We start from the raw sequence: 23,183 nt of genomic DNA on the forward strand, positions 1-23,183 counted from the left end.
ACCGGTGGTCAGATTTCCTTTAATTTAATGTTCCACCAAGATAATGAAGAATCCCCTGCAATCCCTTGAATCACCCAGTGAGCAGCACCTCTCATGTACCTTCGTGGACAGAATATAATTATCTTTTTACGGCTCAAAACGGACAGAATGGACGAGTGGATCTTTAAAATATCTCGCTCTTCTGCAGGATCACAACACTATACGGCAAGTGCAAAAAAAATGACCCATGTTTGTGACCTTTTATCCAACTATAACTCAATAATCCTTCATAATTCAGTATTTAGTTCATTTCAGACTTTGACAGCTAGACGTGATGAGCATGAGGCCTGATCCATGGTGTTCACCCCGAGTTCCAGGGGGGGGGTGCCTTTTTACATCCCAGCTGACAGAAGGCTGAGACGATTCTCCCCGCAAATGTTTGTGGACTAGCCCAGCGGTCGTGCCAAGATGGAGAGGCTCATTAGACCTGTGCTGACACAAAATTAGACCTTTAATTTACTCTACTGGGTTTCATATGGTTTCATGTGATTCAGAGAGTTAAATGGTCCTCTCACTGAACCAGGAGGCGTCTGTTATGAATTCCACCTTGAAGATGCGAGGCGAGAGGTTATTAGCCGAAATCAAACAAAACTGCCACTGGTGTGCTCTAATGCATTATCGCGGGGGTGTACGCGAGGAGCGGCACACACCTGCTGCCACAGTAACCGTGCGACTGTGGTACGAGACGGCCAGTCTCCCGTGGTGATGTGTCCTTATAATGCACGGCATGATCTAACGAGGGGGGGGGAGGGGGGGCGGTCCTGCAGCCACGCATAGGTGCCTCTCAGGCGGTGGCCAAACTTCCCCCCTGTCTCCGGTTCGGGTCCGAACCAGCCTTTTAAGTCCTTATGATCAAAGAATCGTCAGCAAAGCCTTTGTGGAGGATCTAAAATCGACCCTGTGAAGGTTCTCTGGGGTGGACTCATGTCACCATGTGCATCCATCTGAGTCTCTCTTTTTCCCCTCTCAAAGCTAAATGAGCTACTGGCTCTTGGTCACATGGGAAAATCTCCAGTCCAAGAAAGACACCTGCGATATGGCTGCGACATGCCCCAACGCTGGCCGGGAGCCACCACCCATCCACCTAGTTCAGCAAGCCCCCAAAGTCCTAAATGCAGTATCTAATAACTCAAGATTTGAGGTCTTTATTTGCCCGGCCAAAAAAAAAAGTTGTCATTTGAATTATTCGTTGGACGGCCTTTGATTGTGGCGCACATTTGCCATGGCTTTGCAACAGGCTTATGCAACATCTTACCCTATATACCCCATCCAGATTTGCATTCACTTCTCACCGAGATCCTGTATTGACAAGTGAGTTGAACCTCCATAAAGCCTCCTTCAGCACATCCCAAAGACTGCACCCTGTATCCGACTATTTGAACCCAATGAATCTTGGCATTCTTGTCCTGGAATATGCCCAAAAAAATCCATTGATGATGGATGGAGGTGTAACCTGGTCATTCAGTAGATTCAGGTACTCAGCTGACTTTACTTTATTGCTGTATAACGTTGCTAATCTGATCCAATCATTGGCTATCAAGTATTTGCTGTTATAAATTCAAATGGCAACTTTTTTCTTTTTGCCGGGCAGCGTACCTTGATACTGACTTTATAAACAGTTCGTATTTTATATACGTAATCAGTTTAGTCTTCGAAGTCCTAGTCATTCGAGCCGGGATGACATTTGCTCTTCAGAGGTTATTACAGCTGCCGAGGTCCAGGCCCCCTGGTGGCCACATGGGAGCGCGCATCTCGCACAGGTCTGCCCACCGTGGCCCGCAGGGGCGGCCACACCGTACCAAAGTACTCACAGCAGGGGGTTAATGGTCTTGTTCAAAGACCCACAGATGTGACTATTCTGCCGAGGCTGCCAATGGCAACCTTTTGATCGCAGGCACGGAGGCTTAGCCCCATCAGGGCTGTGTGCTAAACACTGACAGTTAATACCGTGATGGCGGCTGACCGCTGGAATGCCGTCACACCCACCAAAAGGCGATGGATAGAGTGAAAAATGGAGAAGACAGGAAGTGTCACATTCTATTCATCCGCATTAGTATTTCTATACATAAGAAATATATGTAGTCGGTTTAGTCTTTGAAATGCATCCACATTTTGTTAGATCACATCATCTGTTGACTCATACCATCCATCCATCCATCTCCCAACGGCGTATCCAGTACAGAGTTGCCGGGAGGATTTGGACCTTGTCTCGGGCTTTTCTGTTGAGGGTTGTGCAACACCCACGAATTACTTGAAACATTTGCAGTTACTCAGACATGCGATGGAAATTACACTGTTGAATTCTTGCAGACATGACACTTTGAAATGATTAACTTGAGTATGAGGACAATAAGGCAGAAGGTTATGGAGAAGAATATCGATCACGTGAAGCTTTTTACCTTACTGGTTATGAATATTATACCGGCTTTACTTTATGGTCCATAAATAATGTAGACCCACACACACTGATAGGCAGACAGCAGAACAATAATGCCCAGGTCCGCTGAACATAACACGGCCTACGGACGGTCTCAGCAGTGATCGCAATCTCAAGTTGGCTCTGTTTACCCTCTGAGGGCTTTACACGGTCTGGCATGGGGTCGACGCAATAAAACTTTTAAAGGGGAAGGCAAGTGCACTGTTGGAAATTTCGCTCAGGGAGACTGCAAAATTGCAGGCGGAACGTTCCGGGCTGCCTAACACAGACAGATGAAAGGTTCTGGCAGTGAAAAGCTGGCCCCTACACCCTATGCTGGGCGGGATTACCGTGCATTGTCAATCATCGCCTGGTCGCTCTGCGATCTGCAGCATCCAACAGGAATGTCACGTGTTCCAGATATTTTTAGAGGAAAGGGAAGCGTTTGCACCCTGCAGAAAGACTGCAAAGTTACAATTCTGTGGCAGTTTTACACCTGTGGTTAAAATGCAGTGTTATACACTTCTTAATTAAAGAAAAAATGCTGTGGGATAATCTGACAGTGTACAGATACTCTTCCTTGCTGGTGTAATACGAAAGCATCTATTTTTTGGGTAAAATCACACTCCTGTATTGAATCCCCCCCCAAACACACACACACACACACAGACTTTCTGACCCTTATCAGAAGACGGGCAAGGTCAGCAGAGACCTGCCACAAGAACCATGGCATGAGCAGTGGCATCATCGGCAGTTGCATTACTGCGCATGCGCTGCAGCAGCGCAAACAGCCCCCGCTAACCTATTTACTTCAAAGGACCCTTTAAACACCTGCAGCTCTCAGTCTCGCACCAGGATATTATCGCTATTATTATTATTCGGCGCCCTGTTTGTTTACGGCGGCCCGCCAGTGCCATGTGAGCTTTCTGACGCCGGTCGCGTCCTCGTGTCTGTTGTTGACGTGCGTCTCCCTCGGTGGCGGCATACAGACGTGACCTGCTGCTTCCTGTCTGCGTCCCAGTTATAATTAGCAGGATACGCTCGCCCTGCCTTCATTTCCATGCATCGCCGTGTAGCTCAGCGAGTGGCACTCAGGGAAAAATCCCAGACGCGACGGTGGAGATGCCAGTGGAGAGGGATGGAGAGCACGTTCTGGCACCTGGTTCAAACCTGGCAACGAGAAACCATCATGCAGGAAAATGTTCAAAGAAAAACAACAGAGATAATAAACCTTAAAGCAAAGAATATGCTTTAACTTCTTATGTACGGCAGATACCTCACCCAGGTACTACAGCAGCTATGGTTTTTGAGTGTGTCTAACTTCTAAAGCATCCTGAAGAAGAATCCCAATTAAAATGGTGTGCTAATGAGTTTGGGCGTGAGGGAGGTGGCGTGGAGGCCGGGCGGCGGTCCGGTGACTCAGAGCGGCACTGACGCCGAGCCAGCAGGGACGCATCTGACGGTCGGCTGGGCCAGCTTGGCATCCCTGAGCCCTGCTGCCTGCTGCCAGGGCGCCCCATGACTCTGCACTGGGGCCGCAGTCCTCTGGGAAGGCAGGAGAATGGAGGGAAGGGGAGGGAGTCCAGGCCAATTTGCTCCCCCCCCCCACCCAGTGCCTCTATTCCGAGCCAGGGGGAGAAAATGAGCAGACTGAGAGAACAAACAAAATCGTAACTGCAGAGCGTGACATTTCACTGCTCAAAATGTGGCGTTCAACCAAAAAACCAAGAGGTCGGCTTTATGCAGGTCCTCTATGAAAATGCAAAAATTAATAATAATGCAAATATTAACAAAAGTAAAACTACGGTTTTGTCATTTGCAAAGTGTCTTAAGGTTCGTCATTTTGACACACGCACATGTACACAAACTGCGCTTAAACAGTTTAGCTGTTATCTTCTTCCAGCCAAAGACATATAGCGTTTGATGTTGCGGAGGTGGCGGGAAGGCAGGCTGGGCGGGGCTTGGCGCTGCCGGTCTTCCCGTAAGGATTTAGCCAAGGGCAGCTGTTTGTATGTAAAACGAATCTTAAACATTCCTGAGCTGCGGTCCGGCGGCGTTTGCGCGCCATCCACGTGACCCGGATAGCGGGCCGTGTGCCGGCAATGGAGCGTGACTGAGCCTGGAACCAGTGAGGGAAGCACATCGGAAGACGTCGGGCCTTTAAGGCAAGTTTGCGGCGAAACCTTTGGGATCTGGCAGGCAGCCACCGAAGCAGCGCCCGCATCCATCTGCTGGCTCCCCTCGGTTGCCAGAGTGTCCTAGAAGTCGGCACGCCGGGAGGAATTATGTATGCCGCGGATGAAGCACAAAGCAGCCACCTCCATCCAGGGTAGTTTCCTTCAGTGTTTGCCCTCCCCCCCCCCCCCATGCCCCAATGCTCCCGCTGCTTTTCTCTGTGATGAAAAGACAAGTCCTTTAATTAGCTTCAGCTCTGAAAAGTTCGGCTCGCGCCCGCCTTTGTGAGCAGGCAGACGCAGGAGGCCAACAGGGGTCCTCGTGCTGTGCACACAGCCACGTCAAGCCGTTTGTCTTTGGGAGGCGTGACACTGATTCGTTTGGCCTAGTTGCATATAAAGTCATGTTTTCCCAACAGGTAACCACTACGGTGCCTGTTAAAATCCTGTAAATATGCAGCCCTGCTCTATGAACTTTTCATATTACAATATTTGATATTATAATGCTATTATGAAAATAATTATCAGTGTATCTCTGCATTAGCATTAGTTTTTCATGTCAACTAGTTAATAAAAGCATATTATAATAAAAATGCATCTAAAATTTTATGTCGAAACTGTATTATACCATTACTGAATTGAAAAATCTTACTTGTTCCAGGATGGGTTAAATAAAGGGACACTATTGCAGTTAGCTGTTTCACATCGTATTTTTATTACCTTCTACTTAAAATGGTATTCCATTAAATATTAATTGCTGAGTGATTGTATGGCTCATCTCTTGTCATCCATGAATGTCATCCAATCTTGGCGGGCTACACCTCTGTGGCAGCGAGCCTGAAGTAGACTAACAGAAGAAGGGCACCAGTCCCAGGCTGGGACAGCTGAAGATGTCAGAGGTGAGGGGGAAAAAACGAATCCTGGGACAGCGTGTTGGAGGCGGCCCAGTGCGGCGGGGTGGTTAACAAACAGAAGATGTTTGGTGACAGGCCGCGGATCCTCAGGGAGCACTTACCCGTATGCTCCTCTGCCGCCGCTAAGCCAACGGTGGCCAGGCTCCGCCAGGGGCTTAGCGGAGGGAAGAGGAGGTGTGGAAGGGGGTCACGCCTCAGCGGACAGGCGTGCAGCCCAACGTCCGTGTGTGAGAGGCACACTTTGCAGATCTGCTTTCGTACAGCCAAATGAAATGCAATGATGGTTAAAGCAAGTTCAAATGCAGGAGGGGCTAGCTGCTGTGCTAGCTGGGTGATCTAGCTACTGTACTAGCTGGGTGCATTAGCTATTGTGCTAATTGGCCGCGCTAGCTGTTGAACTAGGCATGTGTGCGATAGCTGCAGTACTAACCGGATGTGATAGTTGCTGTGCTAGATGGGTGATCTGGCTACTGTACTACATGTGTTTTCTAGCTACTGTACTAGCTGATTCTTCTAGCTGTTGTTCTAGCTGGGTGCACTAGCCATTGTGCTAAGTGGGTGCACTACCTGTTGTACTAGCCATCTGTGCAATAGCTGCTGTACTAACTGGATATGATAGATGCTTTGTTAGCTGGGTGAACTAGCCGCTATTGTACCAGATCACGTTAGTTCCTTTAGTAGCTGGGTGCAATATCTGAAATAACCTGCTGTTTGAATCTATAAAGCAACCTCCTGATCAGCTAAGAAATAACATATGAGATACCTCTGAACATCACCTACAGTGAAATGCCTGGTGATCTCATTTCCTATCTTTCTGTCTTATTGCCAGTTAATTCAGCAGAAAGGTACTTAAGAGGTTGGTGGATGGTGACAATATAAAAGGTGAATATTATTTGTTTTGTTTAAGCAGTAATTATTTTTGAAGATGAGTTATTATGCTGAAAGAAGACCTGTGCATCTTCCAGTGTAATATTATGACATACTATGGCAGAGTGTTACATCATTACTTTACTAGGAAATTGTTTTACATTTTATATTAATATTTATTGTTTCGATTCAGTAGAATTTTTATGTTGATAGAAGTGAAATATTACGGGAAGTGCTAATTCAAGCAGCGTCTTGAAGGTAAACCAATCAGAGAGGGTTATGTCATGCACGTCTTGAAGGTAAACCAATCAGAGAGGGTTAAGTTATGCACGTCTTGAAGGTAAACCAATCAGAGAGGGTTAAGTTATGCACGTCTTGATAGCTGTAGGCTACTTTGCAGTTTTAAAAAATCAGATTTAGTCAGTTGTGGAACTAAATCACCTCGCCGCAGTTATCTTTGTTGGCGCATCGATCTTTATATTCAGATGTTATAAAGCTGTGATTCACTCGGGTGACGCAAAGACATCTGGGACTGTGGATGGAGTCACTCTGCTCTGGCAGGGGGGATATTGCTGTATACCTCCACAGCGAGCTCATTCATTCAAATAATAATTATCTAAAACAACTCTGTTTCCCTGTATGGCTTGTTTGACGATGTGTGTTACTGTTTCATAATTCATTGATCTTTAACTGAATGCTAGGAAACACTGGTAAGTGGCTGCAAAGCAGCTATTATCGCATGTTTTAAAAGACTTAACAGTTCAGTCTATTACATCTCTTGCTCAATACAATATTGCCGCAATTATGTGTCTTTTCTCATATATATGCTATTTTACGTTCTTCAGTATATGGATAATTCAAAAGATAATTTCAGGCTGAAAATAAAAGTTAGTAATATCTTTCAGCAACTTTAAAATTTTAATTAGTAACACCATCTGCCCTCCGTGTAAGTGTACAATGACAATATTTCTAGGACACTCTTAATTGCCACATCTTTACTTTGAAAAGTGCAATATAGTGAAAATCCATTCTCTGTAAAATGTGTTACTGTATATGCGTAATATATTATGATAATAAAGACAGAGCCGTACTTGCGTGCCACATTTAAACACGCTGGAGTCCTCTCGATGTGACTTACATTTAGGATGGTTTCGCGTGCAAATCATATAAAAACCGTACAGCCTTATGTTGCACTCAAGCCTGAAATCCAAGAAAACCTGCACTAATCTTTCCAGTTAGCTGATAAACTGTACAGCGTGAAAACTGTAAGTAATGTGAAATAATTAAACACTGATGTTAGTTTAGGGGATGGTCTGTTTGATATATTCTTTGAGATAATCTCTGCCAAATACATTAGGAACCTCAATTTTTCTAATTAGCTAAAATCAAATTAAATGCCATTAGTAATTCATTACCTGCCAAATGGGAAATCTGGAGGTGCTTAATACTCTTGGCCAAGGCTGTCAGAACTTGGTAATGTTCTTACAGCCAAATAATTTACAGCGGTAATAAGCTGTAATTCCAATCCCTTAATCCGTGTTGATGTGCATCGGTATGTAAAGCTGTATCTCAGTATATTAGAGAGCTAAATACAAATAAGGCAGGTTTTAGTGTTAAAAGCAAATCCCAAAAACAATGTTACATTGATGTTGTTCATCAGTAACACATATGCAATTCAAGGTTCTTTACGGAGAAAGAAATATATATTCATAGCCAAGTTGTTAAATCCCCTCGACGAATGGCTACCTGATCGTGGTGGAGGTGAAGATCGTAGGAGCTCTGCTTTTGGAAGCAGGTGCCCCTGGTAGGGTTTCCCAAGGCAAATTAGTCTTAGTTGAGCTGCCAGAAGGAGTGCAATTCAGAAGACCTCCATGGTGGGAAAAGTTTAAGGCCCATGTGACCTCGCCCAGATTGGGGAGGCAAGGGTCTGCCCAGAAGTGAGGCCTGGGGTGGGGGTGTACCGAACGCCCAGTGGCAGGGTCTCTACCTTGGGGCCTGGCAGGAGATAGCCCAAAGGATAACATGGGTCTGCCCTCATTTGGACCTAGCACCTATAAGGGGGGTGCAGGGGTCCACTGTATTGTGGATCAGGTGGCAATCAAATGCAAATGCAGGGCTCCTGGTGGACCGATTTTCAGCTCTGTTATCAAACTATTGAAGAGGGGCTTGATTGTAAACAAGCGTAAACAAGAGGGTTATTGCCCTCAAACTTCAAGATGAGGGGTGGGTTCTGCCTGTTGTCTGTTCCTTTGCACTAAACATTAAGCATATACGGCCTTCTTGGGGTCCTTTAGTGGGGTACTGGAAGGCGTCCCCACTAGGCACTCCATTGTTCTACTAGGGGACATTAAAGCTCACATTGGTAATGACAGTGAAACCTATAAGGGTGCAGTTAGGAGGAATGGCCTGCCCAGTTTAAACCCAAACAGTGATCTGTTATTGGACTGCTCTGCTAGCCACAGTTTGTCCATAACAAACACCATGCTGAACCAAAGGTGTTCATAAGAGCACTTGGCTCCAGAACACTCTAAGCCATAGATCGTTAATCGATTTTGTAGTCATATCATCAGATCTGTGATCGTACGTCTTGGGCACTCCGATTAAGAAAGGAGCTTAGCTGTCAACTGATCACCATCTGGTGGTGAGTTGGATCAGATGGTGGGGTCCAGACAGACCAGGTAGATCTAAACTTAGAGTGAGGGTGTGCTGGGAGCGTCTGGCAGAGGCCTCTGGGAGATGTTCAACTTGCACCTCTGGCAGAACTTCTCTTTCTGAGGGATTTGGGAGACATTGAGCCCAAACGGGCCGTGTTTAATGGCTCCATTGCTGGGGCAGCTGTGCAGAGCTTTGGCCGTAAGGCTGTCGGTGCCTGTCGTGGCGGCAACCCCAAAGTCCCAGTGGTCAACACCAGCAGTAAAGGGGGCTGTCAAGCAGGAGGCCTTACTAGCTTAGATAGCTTTGTTAGACTCCAGAGACAGCTGTCAGGTACCAGCGGGCCAATTGAAATGCAGCTTTGGTAGCTGCAGAAGTAAGAACTTGGGTGTGGGAGGAGTTTGGTGAGGCCATGGAAAATGACTTTCGTTCATTGACGAGATTCTGGCAAAGCATCAGGTGACTCAGGAGGGGGAAGCAGAGCTTTGCCCATGCTGTGTACAGCTGGGATGAAGTGCTGTTGACCTCAACTAGGGATTTAGCTGGGCGGCAGAAGGAGTAATTTGAGGATCTTCTAAATTCCACTGACACACCATTCTTGGTAGAAGTAGAACTGGGGGCCTCTAAGGTGGACTCACTCATTGCTGGGATTGAGGTCATTGAGGTAGTTAAGAAACTCTTTAGTGGCAAGACTCCAGGAGTGAGTTTCTGAAGGCTCTGGGTGTTGTTGCGTTGTCTTGGCTGACACTCCTCTTCAGCATTGCATGGATGTTAGGGACAGTGCCTTTGGATTGGCAGACTGGGGTGGTGGTCCCAATCTTTAAGAAAGGGGACCGGAGGATGTGTTCCAGCTTCAGGGGATCACACTCCTCAGCCTCCATGGGAAGGTCTATGCCGGGGTACTGGAGAGAAGGCTCCGTATTTCAGTCAAACCTTGGATCCAGGAGGAGCAATGTGAATTCTGTCCTGGTTATGGAGCACTAGGCCAGCTCTTCACTCTCATAGGAATACTGGAGGGTTTATGGGAGTTTGCCCACCCAGTGTACATGTGTTTTGTGTATTTGGAAAAGGCATATGACCGTGTCCCTGAGGGGGTCCTGTGGGGAGTGCTTCAGGAGGATGAGGTACAGGGTCCGGTGTTACAGGCCGTTATGTCCTGTATAACCAGAGCAAGAGTTTGGTTCACATTGCTAGGAGTAACTCAGACTCGTTGTTGGTGGGTGTTGGACTCCACCAGCGCTGCCTTTTGTCACTCATTCTGTTTGTAATTGTTTGTCTGAGCCCATGGTTCTCAACCGGTAAAGGGTGGATTTCCCCCTCTTGGTTGGAGATGAGTATCTAAGGGTCTTCTTCACAAGTGAGGGAAGAAGGGGTCAGAAGATTGACAGGCAGATCGGTGCAGCATCAGCAGTTATGCGGGCATTGTCTCGGTCTGGCATAGTGAAGAGAGAGCTGATCAAGAAGACAAAGCTTTCGATTTAAGAGTCGATCTACGATCTTACCCTCACCTATGGTCAGGAGCTTTGTGTAGTGACTGAAAGAATGAGATTGTTGATACAACTGGCAGGAATGAGCTTGTTCCATAGAGTGTTTGACTTCAGCCTTAGAGACACGATGAGGAGCTCAGACATTCAGGAGGGGCTCCTCCGCATCAAAAGGAGCCAGTTGAGGTAGTTTGGGCATCTATCTAGGATGTCTCCCTGCAGGGAGGTTTTGGGCATGGCCAAATGGGAGGAGGCGCTGGGACAGACCGAAGACACGCTGGAAAGATTATATCTCTTGACTGGTCTGGAAATGTCTTGGGATTCCCTTGGAGGAGCTGGAGGAGGTGGCTGGGGAGAGGAAGGTCTAGGCATTCCTGCTTAGACTGCTGCTCCCATGACTAGGACCTAATTCAGAAAATGGATGGATGGATGGAAGCTATTAAATATCATTTTAAATAACCACAATAACAGATAATTAAAGATGGTGAAAAATATAGTAAAAAATTACAAATTCTGTACTCGAATTAATCAAAAGCATAGATGAATAAAATGTTCTGAGTCTACATTTCTATGTGTCCGTCTCGGGGTGGATTTCAGCCCTTTTGGGAGTTGGTGCCAGCTGCGGTAACTATTATGGCTGAAAGCCATTTCTCCATGTTTTATTCTAACTCTCCGTCAGTGTAGTGAGTCGTACTATTTAGATGGAAATGTTCTTCCGAACAATGTAGCCCTCGCAGGTCAGCAGGTCAGGCTGTGCTTCAGGTTGGGCTGAAAGACTCCATAAATGTTTGTGAGGCCTGCGAGTCACGGTCAGCTGCCCATAGATACGTCATATGTCTTAAAAATGATGCTCTTACGCCTCTGTTGTGACTCACGGCCTCCATACCTTTTCCTCAGCTTCCCATGAACCTTTGCAGCGAGTGGGACAGGGTGAATGATGTCTACATGATGGGAAAGGCTGCCAGGTAATGGATTGACCTGCCGTGTGCTTGAAAATGCTGGTTTCATTATTCACAGAAGTTAAATTGCCAATAAACAGGTGCTAAATAGCCACTATTTGGCTGCAATAAATTTGACTCTAAATTTATGTGACAGTTTTAATACAAAACGGCATCCGCACACTGGCTTGTACTCTGTGCTTCCTGATGTAGGCCCCAGAACTTATGGCACCACCTAATGTAGAAGATGCACGATCGATGGGACTTCAACAGAATTCCCCACTTCTATATGGGTATATATGGATGCTTTCTCTCCCACCTTGCCTATTGTGGTGGGGGGGGGGGGACTTTATAAACTTTGATTCCGGGGCTTTGCTGGGTGCCCGCTGGCATTTCCGTGCCTGCGGTGGGAGGGGGGGAGACCTAGCCTTGCCCCCCTGCATGGCACCGGTGCTGCCTCTGTCCTCGCCGGCATTGTGCTGCGAACGGCCGCAGGCTCCGGCAGATGCTCTTCCTCCAGTGCGTCCGCGGCGAATTAATGCAGCTGTCAGGGGAGATTACGGCAGCACGCCGTACGCCGTTCAGCGGAGCACGCTGGCCAGCGGAGATACGGCAGGGACGCGCCGCCGCCGCCTTCCGGAAGGTCTCTGCGTCAAGCATTATCTCGGGATAACGCTCTCCGTGCTCTCATAGCTAATAACACACTCGAGGAAGGCGTTAAGGACATCAGTTCAGTTTCGGGAGAGATATTTCAGACGGGAAAAAAATACTGTCCTTAAAAAGTAGTCGATAAGTAATTCCGTAAGTTCCTTTTCTCCAGTAGAAATGAGCATAACTTTGGGAAATGGTTACAAATTCATTAGATGCAGATATATAAGGAATCACCTGAAAAGATTTGCAAGTTATAAAATATGTAGTGTATATAAATGCTGTGTAATGCTTTACATTAACTGCACCATCATAATGCATTCACAAAATAACAAACATCATATGATAATAAATATTATAATCATATAATATTGTAATGTTTGCTATTAATGCATATTAAAGCTGTTAAAGTATGTTAGGATTTTAAGGTATACTTACATGCTGCTTATGAATGCATTATGAAGCTGCACTGAATGTTTTACGGATGCATTATGAATGCATTATTTAGGTGCAGTTAATACAAAGCATTACCGAATATTGTAAGCAACCAGCATACAACAGTCTTGGCTTGATTAAAGAGGTAAGTCCTTAGGGTGAGTATTTATTGTCATATTTATGTTTACACATGTCATCTGCCCTTACTGGGGCAGGTCATGGCTAGGGTGGCTACTGCTACTGGGCATTAAGCACCACCAAGGTGAGCTGGCTACAGTGAATCTCGAGGACAGTATTGTTCAAGGATGCTGGAAGAAGAGCTTGTCATCCTGGTGGGGGTGGGGGGGGGTGACAGTGAGGCAGGGCCCTCACAGGCCAATATACTGAAGGAACAGGAAAAATTAGAATGGACCCCTAGGCAAGACCAAACAGGACGAGACTGGACTAAACAGGACCAACGGAACTGAGCAGGACCAGATGAGACCTGTCAGGACCAAATTTGACCAATCAGGCAACATCAAACAGGACTAGGCAAGGTAGACCAGGTAGAACCAGGTACCAGGTGGGTCCAAGCAGGAATAGGCAGGACCAAACAGGACCAAGCAGGAACAAACAGGACCAGTCAGGACTAAGCCAGCTACTTGAGCCAGCGCTAAGGTGACTTCCATGTTGGCTCGTGGTGCTGATGAGTAATTACGGGCCTTATTAAGTTGGAGTCACTGACGTAGATCAAGACATTGCTCAGATTGCATACGAATCAATGGGGCAATTAATCAGATGGCGATCGATACAATTTTACTGCCAGATTACAAAGCCTTCAGACGACGGAGTGAATAACATTAGAAGAACACTCAGGGTGTGATGATGAGGTTTTTCTTTTCACTGTCCCTATTTTTTCGTCAACAAGTTTTCCTGCATCATCTTACAGAGCTGCCTGCACAGCTCTGCTGGGCTTAGAACGCTGCTCTTCTCTACGCAGCCACACTGAACATCACAGTGCTAGGGATAGTGGGTTATTTACATTTGCTTTTACTGAACTCAAATTAATTCAACACTGCTTATACGACTGGAGTAGTTTACTGGAGCTGTTTGTCTGAACTATTTAATATTTGACTTCTGGATAATTTTTTTTCGCTCGATGTAAACTTCATGGGAGGTTTATATTTTGATGCCTCATTAATCCAAATAGTTTTTTAAAGCCATGTATTATAAAATTAATCTGTGTTGCCTTTTGTATTACTTGACAGCGTGTATATAGATCATTTTTTAATCCAACTACTGAGCAATTCATACAGAGAAAAAAAGTTACATTGAAACATTTAGAATGTTAAATCCTTTTAGTGGATTTATATCCAACATCTGAATTAGATACTCTGTAGCCTTTGTCATGAGGCAGTAAAAGCTGATGATTTTCATTCCTTTGTAAAAATTCTGTCGGTTACAGTGTATTTGTCATGTTCAATTATTTTACTGCAGCAGTATACAAACCAGGATGTTTGTCTATAATTATGTCTCCCATATATGGTCTTACAGATACATTTAATATTTCCTTGTAATCAGTTACAAAGGAGCTTCACAGATCTTGAAATGTTCTTGTAAGTACCTGACAGCCTGTCTCAGCTCGTGATTTTGTGGCTTAGCTAATGTTTTCTGAATCACCTGTTCGCACATTTGCATCTTTTACCAGAGAGCTGCAGGTTGCTCAAGGACGCCACCACAAGGCCATCTGCTGGAACTTCAGGTCACCAGCATGCGTCCTTGTCCCTGTGCTGCACACAGCTGTATGTGATGCGTTCATCTCTCACAGGAGAGGGGTGTGTATTTATAATGCTGGCGCGAGTTTAGTGCCTGTGTAACATCAGCGTTACAGATCTCTCTGCTGGCGGAGAGTGTGCTTTGTTAGCGAGCTTGTGTCTGTGTAGGGTTTCACTGTCGTCCACACTTTCGGGTGCTGTTTATGGGGTTAAAAGTTCATACGCAACATTCCAACCGATAAAAGTTCTTAATTCCAGCTTGAAGATACAGGCGTCCAAAATCTAGATGAAAGGAAATGTGAGAATCAGGGAAGTGAGGATCAGCCGTAATATTTTTCCTCAATTTCCTGTTCCTTCATCCCCCCCCCCCCCGGTGACACAGCTGGAGTGATGCTGGTGACATTGTCAGTGATGTGAGTGAGTGTCAGGCCATCTGCGTGTCACTGGCATGAGGCTGGGCTGTGGCATCTGCCAGGAAGCCTCACCCACCACATGTAGCATCTTCCGAACATCCTGGATGCTCCTGTGCTGTCATTCGGGGGGGAGGACTCTCACAAATTCTCGCTGCTTGTCCCCATGCTCTTGTGGCCTGTGTGTCAGAGGGCTGCCTCTCCCCCCGCAGCCACGCGGAAGCGGCGCATGCAGTGAGAAGTCCGGGAGAGAGCGACAGGGAGACTGTGAAAGTCACCAAACAGGTGCTCATCAAGGCCGATTATGTAAATGTCTCTGTGGGGGGGGCGGGGCAAGGGTAGGAGGGTGACTCCAGCTGTAACTTTTGACCTGCAGCCAAGACCCGGACGTGACAACAACTGAGACGATACGCCCTGCTATACATCAAGATCTACAGCCGAGAATCAAGACCGACGACCGGCAGCTCGAAAGTACAAGGGTACTTTTTATACAAATTACACACAAATTCAGATGTGCAGCTTATATCAGCATCTGTCTGTCTCACAATTTTATTGTTGATAATTGTGTTTCTGTCATTTTAAGAAAAAAAACCCCCAAAAACAAAGGGTAGCCTTTGAAAATTCTCAGAGATGTTATCTTCTATTTAAGAATTACATAAGAGTTCTCAGAAGAACACACTTATTACTGCACGTATCGAGGCACAAATGTGTCAGAATCCTTCCCATGACATAATCTGTAACCATCCTGTGAACTGTTAAACACTCCATCCCTCAGCAAGAGAAACCCGAGGCACTCTGCTTTCTTGGATCGTCCCGGGCATCAATACATCAAAACGGCGCAGCCTGGCAGCTCGCTTCTCCCAGAGAGCTTCCAGACAGGCAGAGGGCTGCGAAAGCTGTCCGTCCAGCGGATGGCAGGAAAACAACAAAAACCAGAGATAAAAAGGGCCGTGCGGCGTGAGCTCTCAGTACCTCTGTGAGGAAACGCAGCTGTGAGTTTTCCTCGGCACTCTGCATCCCTGCCTCCCCCACTCCCCCCATCTATAATGCCACTGCGTGAATAGGCCTCCCGGGGGGGTAACCTCGGCGATAAAGCATGACTTTGATAGTCCGTCTTCTTACGAGACCTCTGTCCCTCTAATGATAGATGCCCCCCCCATCCCCACTGTTAATACACTGCAGGCATCATCTCCATCACTCAGAAATTATTCCACCTGACGCTGCGAAGGATTCGCCTTTGAACTTCATGTGATTTCTTGTCAGGAGTATTGTGAGTACAGGTTGCACTGGTGTGACTGAACTCTGCTGGTGAATCACACACATTTCACAGGTATTGAAGACAGGTGGATGATCCACACCCCTCCCTCCCTCCCCGGTAAAGCCCACCCACCCGACGGAGTGTCGGGAACCATGAACATGTGGAGCACCAGACCCTCCCCAGGCCAGCCACGTAATGCTAAGTAAACGAGACCGGCTCTATTAATTACATGATTGCCGTTTTTGAACGCCATCTTGCAGCATATTGGCCGATCGGAGAACCCCGAGGGGATCTCAGCAAGAGGGCGCTCCATTTATTTGGGTTCCATAAAATCCCTCTGCGTCTTTTTGCGGACTAATTCATAAGACTCCTTCTAAGCACTCCATGTACCCAGGAGAGACATCAAGGAGTAACACATGTCACGATAACCCTGCCGGTAAACGAAGGACAGAACCAGGCCAACTCACAGCCATGACCCAAGAGATGTGACATTAGTTCAATGCCGTTTGGCTTGTGATCCATAGAACCAAGATCCTTCCTGAGGAAAGCAGGCCCATGCAATTCATAAGCAAATGAAACACTGAGCACCTTCAGGTTCCTACCACTGCGCTCCCAGATGCACGAGGCGGGCTGGATCCAGCACTTCCAGCCCAGAGTATCGGTTCGGTTCTACGTTGTGTTTTTATCAGAAGCTCAGAACCACAATAAAATGTCTTTCTCTGTGCACCAGTTCTCAAATACAGCTCCATGAATTAAAGGTACAATAACAGCTGACCACGCTTTAATTATTCATAACGAGCAACACCAGTTTAATGTTTTTTAAAGGTTCCTGAAGCATTTCCATGGTTATGTGAAAATGCCACCGCAGCGTTCTCCTTCACTGGGACGGCGTAATTAAAGAATGTCCTAATTAGCGAGGCGGCTTCGCGGTGCTCTTGCTGGAGCTGGTCTTTTCACTCCGCTGCCTTTATGGTTGGCCAGCGGCCGTCGGTGCACAGCCGGGAGCCTAAGCAGTGATTCTCTCTGACCTGGTTGAAGCTTCTTCACAGCTGAAGGCTTTTACTATCTGAGCAACACGTCTCATTTGGTCCCTGACAAAGACGACGCATCGCAGGCCTCTGGAGCACTAGAACCCCACGGCTTCCAGTAGAGGCTATAACATTAATTAGTGTAAATGACTGCCTTGGTTATAAACCAATATAATAACATATTTCCTGTGTGCAGGGAGCATAGCACAACAGGGACATGTGTTCTTAAGGGCAGGTTCCTCCTGTACCCTTGAGGAAGATACTTAAACTAAAAAAAACCCAACTGTATTCATGGAAAGAATGGTCACTACCGACAAAACTAACAGCTAAGCAATTCAATGAGTTAATAAATTCTAAAGCAGGTTTTGCCATCTCCCAAGTGTCAGAATGCTAATATCCGAAACAATTCATAGAAACGGAAGATGCTTAACTGCCATGCCTCTGTGCTATACGTGCTGCTTTTATAAACGGATGTTAGAGAGTGCTATTTTCCCTCCGTTCACTGCTGTTGTCCTCTCACGTAATTAGTCTGTTAGCTTTGTTCGTATTTAATTTCATCGGCTTGTGTTTTTGTCGTTCGGTGCCGTGGTAACCATACCTCTCATGCCTCTCATCTGCATAGCTGTTCCTTTGAGCAGAGGCGGGCTGTGGTCACGGCCGGCATGGGCGATGTGCCTGATTTCACATGCTAACTCCCCCCCTCCAACCCCCAAAGTCCGCAGGCTTTATCTAACTGGGTCCTGTCTCCTGGCTCCATAGAGGGTCTGCCTCTGTTTCGGCTGCCTCCATTACAGAGGCTGCTGCTTAAATCTCTCTCCAGAAGCTCAAAGGTCACCTGGTTCCTGCTAAGCAGAAGGTATCTAAAACATTAGCCAATGTTTCTCCTGTTACCTGCTGGATATATGCAGGCATCATGCTCACGTTTGGCTTCCCTCGCTGCCTGTTGGCGTTTCCCTTCACGTCTTCAGCAGAACAGCCGGAGAAGTTGAGATGTGTATTTCGTGTTTACGACAGCTCAGTGGAACACTATTATTGGGAGGGAGTAGATGCTCTTTTCAGGCAAGAGTATGTGTTTACATTGCACTTATGTATGTCAGACATGCTTTACAAAAATAGGGAATTTAAAGGGCATTGATGAAGGCCATCGATACAAGTTATAAGAATTAGAAGAATCAAATGTGAATTTCATTGTGGATTGTTTTCAGATGGTACTATAGGCAAAATATATGTGTGTGTGTGTGTCTACGGTGGAGGGGGGGTGGGAAATAAAGCAGCAAGTGCAGGTCAGGTGCAAAAACAACATATTTTATTTCTCTCCAATTCTCTTCCCCCCCCGGGGCATGTGCACCCTCTCTCAGTCTGTGAATATGAACATGGGTTAGGGAGTGTGTGAATTGTGCCTAAACAGTAGTAGTGCCTACGCCTGCCCCCCCATAGAATTCATAAATACATACAGACCCAACAGACAGACCAAACCTGCGGGGAAGCTGTGCTATACTAAGTGGCCAGGACGACAGGTCACATAACAGGACGACAGGTCACACAACAGGACGACAGGTCATGCAACAGGACGACAGGTCATGCAACAGGACGACAGGTCACATAACAGGACGACAGGTCATGCAACAGGACGACAGGTCATGCAACAGGACGACAGGTCACGCAACAGGACGACAGGTCACATAACAGGACGACAGGTCACGCAACAGGACGACAGGTCACATAACAGGACGACAGGTCACGCAACAGGACGACAGGTCACACAACAGGACGACAGGTTACGCAACAGGACGACAGGTCAAACAGCAGGATGACAGGTCACGCAACAGGACAACAGGTCACACAGCAGGACGACAGGTGACATAACAGGACGACAGGTCACACAACAGGACGACAGGTCACATAACAGGACGACAGATCATGCAACAGGACGACAGGTCACGCAACAGGATGACAGGTCTTGCCAGTCCAGTCGAGACATCAGACAAGACAGTGGCATCACAATCACAGAAGGGAGTATGACAGAATACCACCATCCTATAAACCTGTACCTCCGGACAGTTCTCTTGCTTGACTGCCTTTTGAGCAAAATCAATCCCCAAGTGCAGAGTCCCCACCAACCAAGTGGGAGAGACAGTTGGGCACCAGAACAATGACAGTTAATTCCGATATGATGGAGAGCTGCCGCTGCTGACAGACCGGCTAAGACTTGGACTCACTGGTATGTTCGTAGTGGAGCAGGTAACCACTGCAGTGATGTACAGTAATAGTATATCGTTGCATCCTCCGTAATGCCCTAAACATCAAATTGAGCTTCTACCTGGCTGCACCAAAACTCGCAAACATGTTTGGAGCAAAAAGCAAAACACAGCAAAGCGTTTGGGGTCAAAACTGTGGAGGTCGGGTGTGGAAAAAGAGAAGAGGCAGCAAACACAGGTCAGGCACACAATAATATGTGTCTTTCATTTCTCTCCAGTTCTCTCTGCCCCTGGGCATGTCCACCTTCTTTCAACTTTTGCGCTTGCAAATGGGAGAGAAACATGGGAATTTTAAATAGTAGAAGTTCCTACAATACAAAATTAGTATATCAAACCAGGGAGTCATATAAGCTAAGTGACGTGAGATAAAACACACAGTGAGTCATATGCACAAAGTGATGTGAAACCAGTCATATATATAAAATGATGTGAGACCAAACACACAGTCAGTCATATACATAAAGTAATGTGAGACCAAACACACAGTCAGTCATTTACATTATGATGATGTCAAACCAAACACACAGTGAGTGAAATATACAGTGATCATGTCAAACTAAACACACAGTGAGTCATATATACAAAGTGATGTGACACCAAACACACAGTCAGTCATTTACACAAAGTGATGTGACACCAAACACACAGTCAGTCATTTACACAAAGTGATGTGACACCAAACACACAGTCAGTCATGCACAAAGTGGTGTGAGATCTAGCATACAGTGAGTCAGTGTGATGATGTCAAACTAATCACAATTATCATTAACGAAAGCTAAAACTATAAGATAGCATTCCAAATCTAACTGTAAACACATATAACCTTTCTAATACCATTTTAAATACTATTTAGCTTTATTTATTTATCATTAATTACCATTAGTAATGCCTGAAACATGTTTTGTCTATTTTGGGAACATTAGAAAATAATATGCACTGTGTGTTTTCTCTAAAGATTAGACACATAAAATGTGTATCACCAGAAATAAAATTGCTAAAAGTTAAGCTCAGACAAAAAATATAAAAATAAAATAATAGGTTTCAAATAAAAAAAAAAAAACTAATAAAATTGAACAGAAAACCAAATCTAGATTTCAAATGAAAATTGAAAATAATATAAAAATAAAAATAAGATTTAAAAATCAGAAATGTAACAACGCTGGACCAAACCACATAGTGAATAATATATGCAAAGTGCTAATCTCGAAATAACAAAAGAAAAGCCACATGCTTGCAGGATTGTTGAGCTAAACTGCAGCTTGAACTGGGTTTTCAAGAGAAAGGGGGATTTTGTGGAGAAATCCCTTCCACCACTGAAAGGCCAGAGTGTAAACAAGAAACAATTGTGATTTTAGGCCCTTTGGAGAGGGTTACACTCCTGGCATCCTGACCACAGCGACCTAGATGGGCTGTAGGTACAGTGAAGTTCGAAAGCCACAGCAATGCAGTGTTGTTGTCATGGCAGCCCTGAATGCCAGCTGTACAGTCAAAAAAAATACACAGTGCTGGCTCCAGCTGGTATCTAGTACAGGGACACCAGCAGGGGTGAAATGTTAAAGTTTCAGGAGGTCAGCATATACAGACATGTGCTGTCCATATAGAAGACTATCACACAACCGCAAGTCCTTTATCAATAAAAAGATGGGAACTAAACAAAATCCCTGTATCTCTGTATAAGCCAACGTTGAAATCGATTCATTTACACTGCCGTGTCTCATGACTGCACAGCATTTCAGATTAAAGGCAACAGTAATTAAAAACTAAACTCACTGTAAACCTTCCCAAATAGATTTGATGTCATCACTTATGCCAAGCGATAATACGGGCCAGTATTTACCATTTCAGCTAAGATTTTTAAGAATCGTGATTATATTTTTAAGTACTACCAGCCAGCATGCAGTGGTTAGCACTGTTGCCTCACACCTCTGGGACCCGGGTTCGAGTCTCCGCCATAGCTCCATGTGTGTGGAGTTTGCATGATCTCCCTGTGTTGTCGTGGGGTTTCCTCCAGGTACTTTGCCCCCCCACTAATTCCAAACACATGCTGAGGCTAATTGGAGTTATCAGACTACCCGTAGGTGTGCTTGCGTGAGCAAATGGCATGTGAGGGTGCCGTGTGATGGGTTGGCCCCCGTCCTGGGTGTTCCCTGGCTTGTGCAAGCATAGCTTCCAGGATAGGCTGCGGACCCCCCGCGACCCAGAATAGGGAAGGCGGTTACAGAAAATGGATGGATGGATGGACAGACAGATAGATACCACCGGCAAGCTAAAGTTGATGTTTTTTCTGAGAATATAATATATTGTAAAATATTGCCATTTTGATCACTAATGGTGTACAAACGATTGTATTTTGTATACATATTAGTAACATTTCAGGCCCTTTAAAGCACTGGGCTTGAGGAATACCTCATAGTTCACACATTCTGCTTTATGGCTTCCTGAGGACTTAAGAACTGCAGATCCCCATCCCCAGAATCCCCCTAATTAGATTAATTACTGCCCTGTGAAGGGTTTGAGGTCCCGCTCCCATCCTCGCTGTCTAATCAGAAGAAAAGTTTCGGTCCAGAAACCAAAGTCTCATTAACTGGCAAACACAGCCAACAGTTCAAAAAGCAAAAGCTGAGAGGTGCCCTAAGCCCCTCGCCAGGCTACGGGCATCACGCACTACATGCCAGGTCCCAAAACCACACACCGGGAACGTGCCATAGAGGCGTCCTCCATCCTTTTTCTTATAGGCACCATGAACACCGGTGATCTATCAGCTGCAGCTCCGGCGTCCAACATCTCTCCTTATATTAGCGTTTTGCTGCACTAATCATTTCGAAACCAATTAGGCTATGTTACATTTTCCGCAATTTAGAGCTGAGATATAATTATTTTCAGAATTCCAGAATCTTTCCCAATTTAGGAATCTAGGATTCAGCTGATCTCATCGCTGGCTACGGAAGCTGCTACTCTTGCCTGCAGCCAAAATTTGTTGACTAGCAAATAGTGTGATGAAGTATCTGCCGTGTCACTGTCTTTGAGTTGCCTCCACCCCCCATCCCCCCGCCCCTTGCCTGTGGTTCTGACATCCCATTAACAATGGCGGCTGATAGCGGTGCTTTGATCCCAGCTCACTAACTGCAGGTGCCGCTGGTTTCAGAGGTGCCTGCACACACCCCCCCCCCTGCCGCCTGCGCTGTCACCAGCCCTGAGCCCCACTGAAGGTGAGCTCCTCGCCTCCCCCCGTCAGAGTGCAGGTGACTCGGGGGGGGGGCGGGGGGAATGTGCCTGCGAATAGACCTTGTCTCCGTTCTCCGCAGTGTAGGTGGCAGAAGCTCTGAGAATCGCATCATTTAAATCGTTTCTTACCAGGAGAAACTCGAGAGTCCTTTACAGGTTGCTCAGATTTACCCCGACCCTCCTTTGCTTACATGAATGCACGCGTACATGCATGCACACACAAATCCCCACTGTCGTTTTCCTAACAAATGGCATTTCACAGAATAAGGACCCGCTAAAATAAGCCCGTCGCAGCGGATCAGCGGCTTGCCAGCTACGAGCCGCATGGTTGACGGGAAGATGTTCAGAGTGCACGTGTTTACAAAACACCAGAGAGCGCCTGGTGCAAGCTATAAAATCTTTACCAAAATGGCCGCCCGCCTTCCTTACATCCAAGCAGAAGCTCAGCTTGGCACCGGCTTTCAGTAGGACAGCGGTCCAGAGAGTTTTGTACCACTGCCCACACCCACGCGGCCATCTTGACCAGCCAGCTGGTTGCTGGGCACCCTGGGATGGTCAGCTGGGCGGGGAAGCGCTACCACAAGGCGGGGGCAGGGGTTCAGTTCCATCTACTGGGCAGGAGAGGGGGGGGGGGGACACCTTAAGGTCCGCATATCGAGCCGGATGCTATGTGAACGCACAGC

At 46.3% G+C, this 23,183-nt stretch overlaps 1 protein-coding gene across 1 annotated transcript in view; it reads left to right on the forward strand.

Moving 5' to 3' along the window:
* Window positions 1-15,938, forward strand: part of LOC125749630 (transcriptional repressor scratch 1-like) — a 63,803-nt gene extending 47,865 nt beyond the window's left edge. The window contains exons 3-5 of the transcript XR_007399971.1: window positions 14,944-15,016; window positions 15,108-15,210; window positions 15,507-15,938. The gene's annotated coding sequence lies outside the window, so the exon portion shown is untranslated. The remainder of the gene's footprint in view (window positions 1-14,943; window positions 15,017-15,107; window positions 15,211-15,506) is intronic.
* Window positions 15,939-23,183: the final 7,245 nt, after the last annotated feature.

This window comes from Brienomyrus brachyistius, chromosome 9 (genome assembly GCF_023856365.1).
Source record: "Brienomyrus brachyistius isolate T26 chromosome 9, BBRACH_0.4, whole genome shotgun sequence".
Lineage (NCBI taxonomy): Eukaryota > Metazoa > Chordata > Actinopteri > Osteoglossiformes > Mormyridae > Brienomyrus > Brienomyrus brachyistius.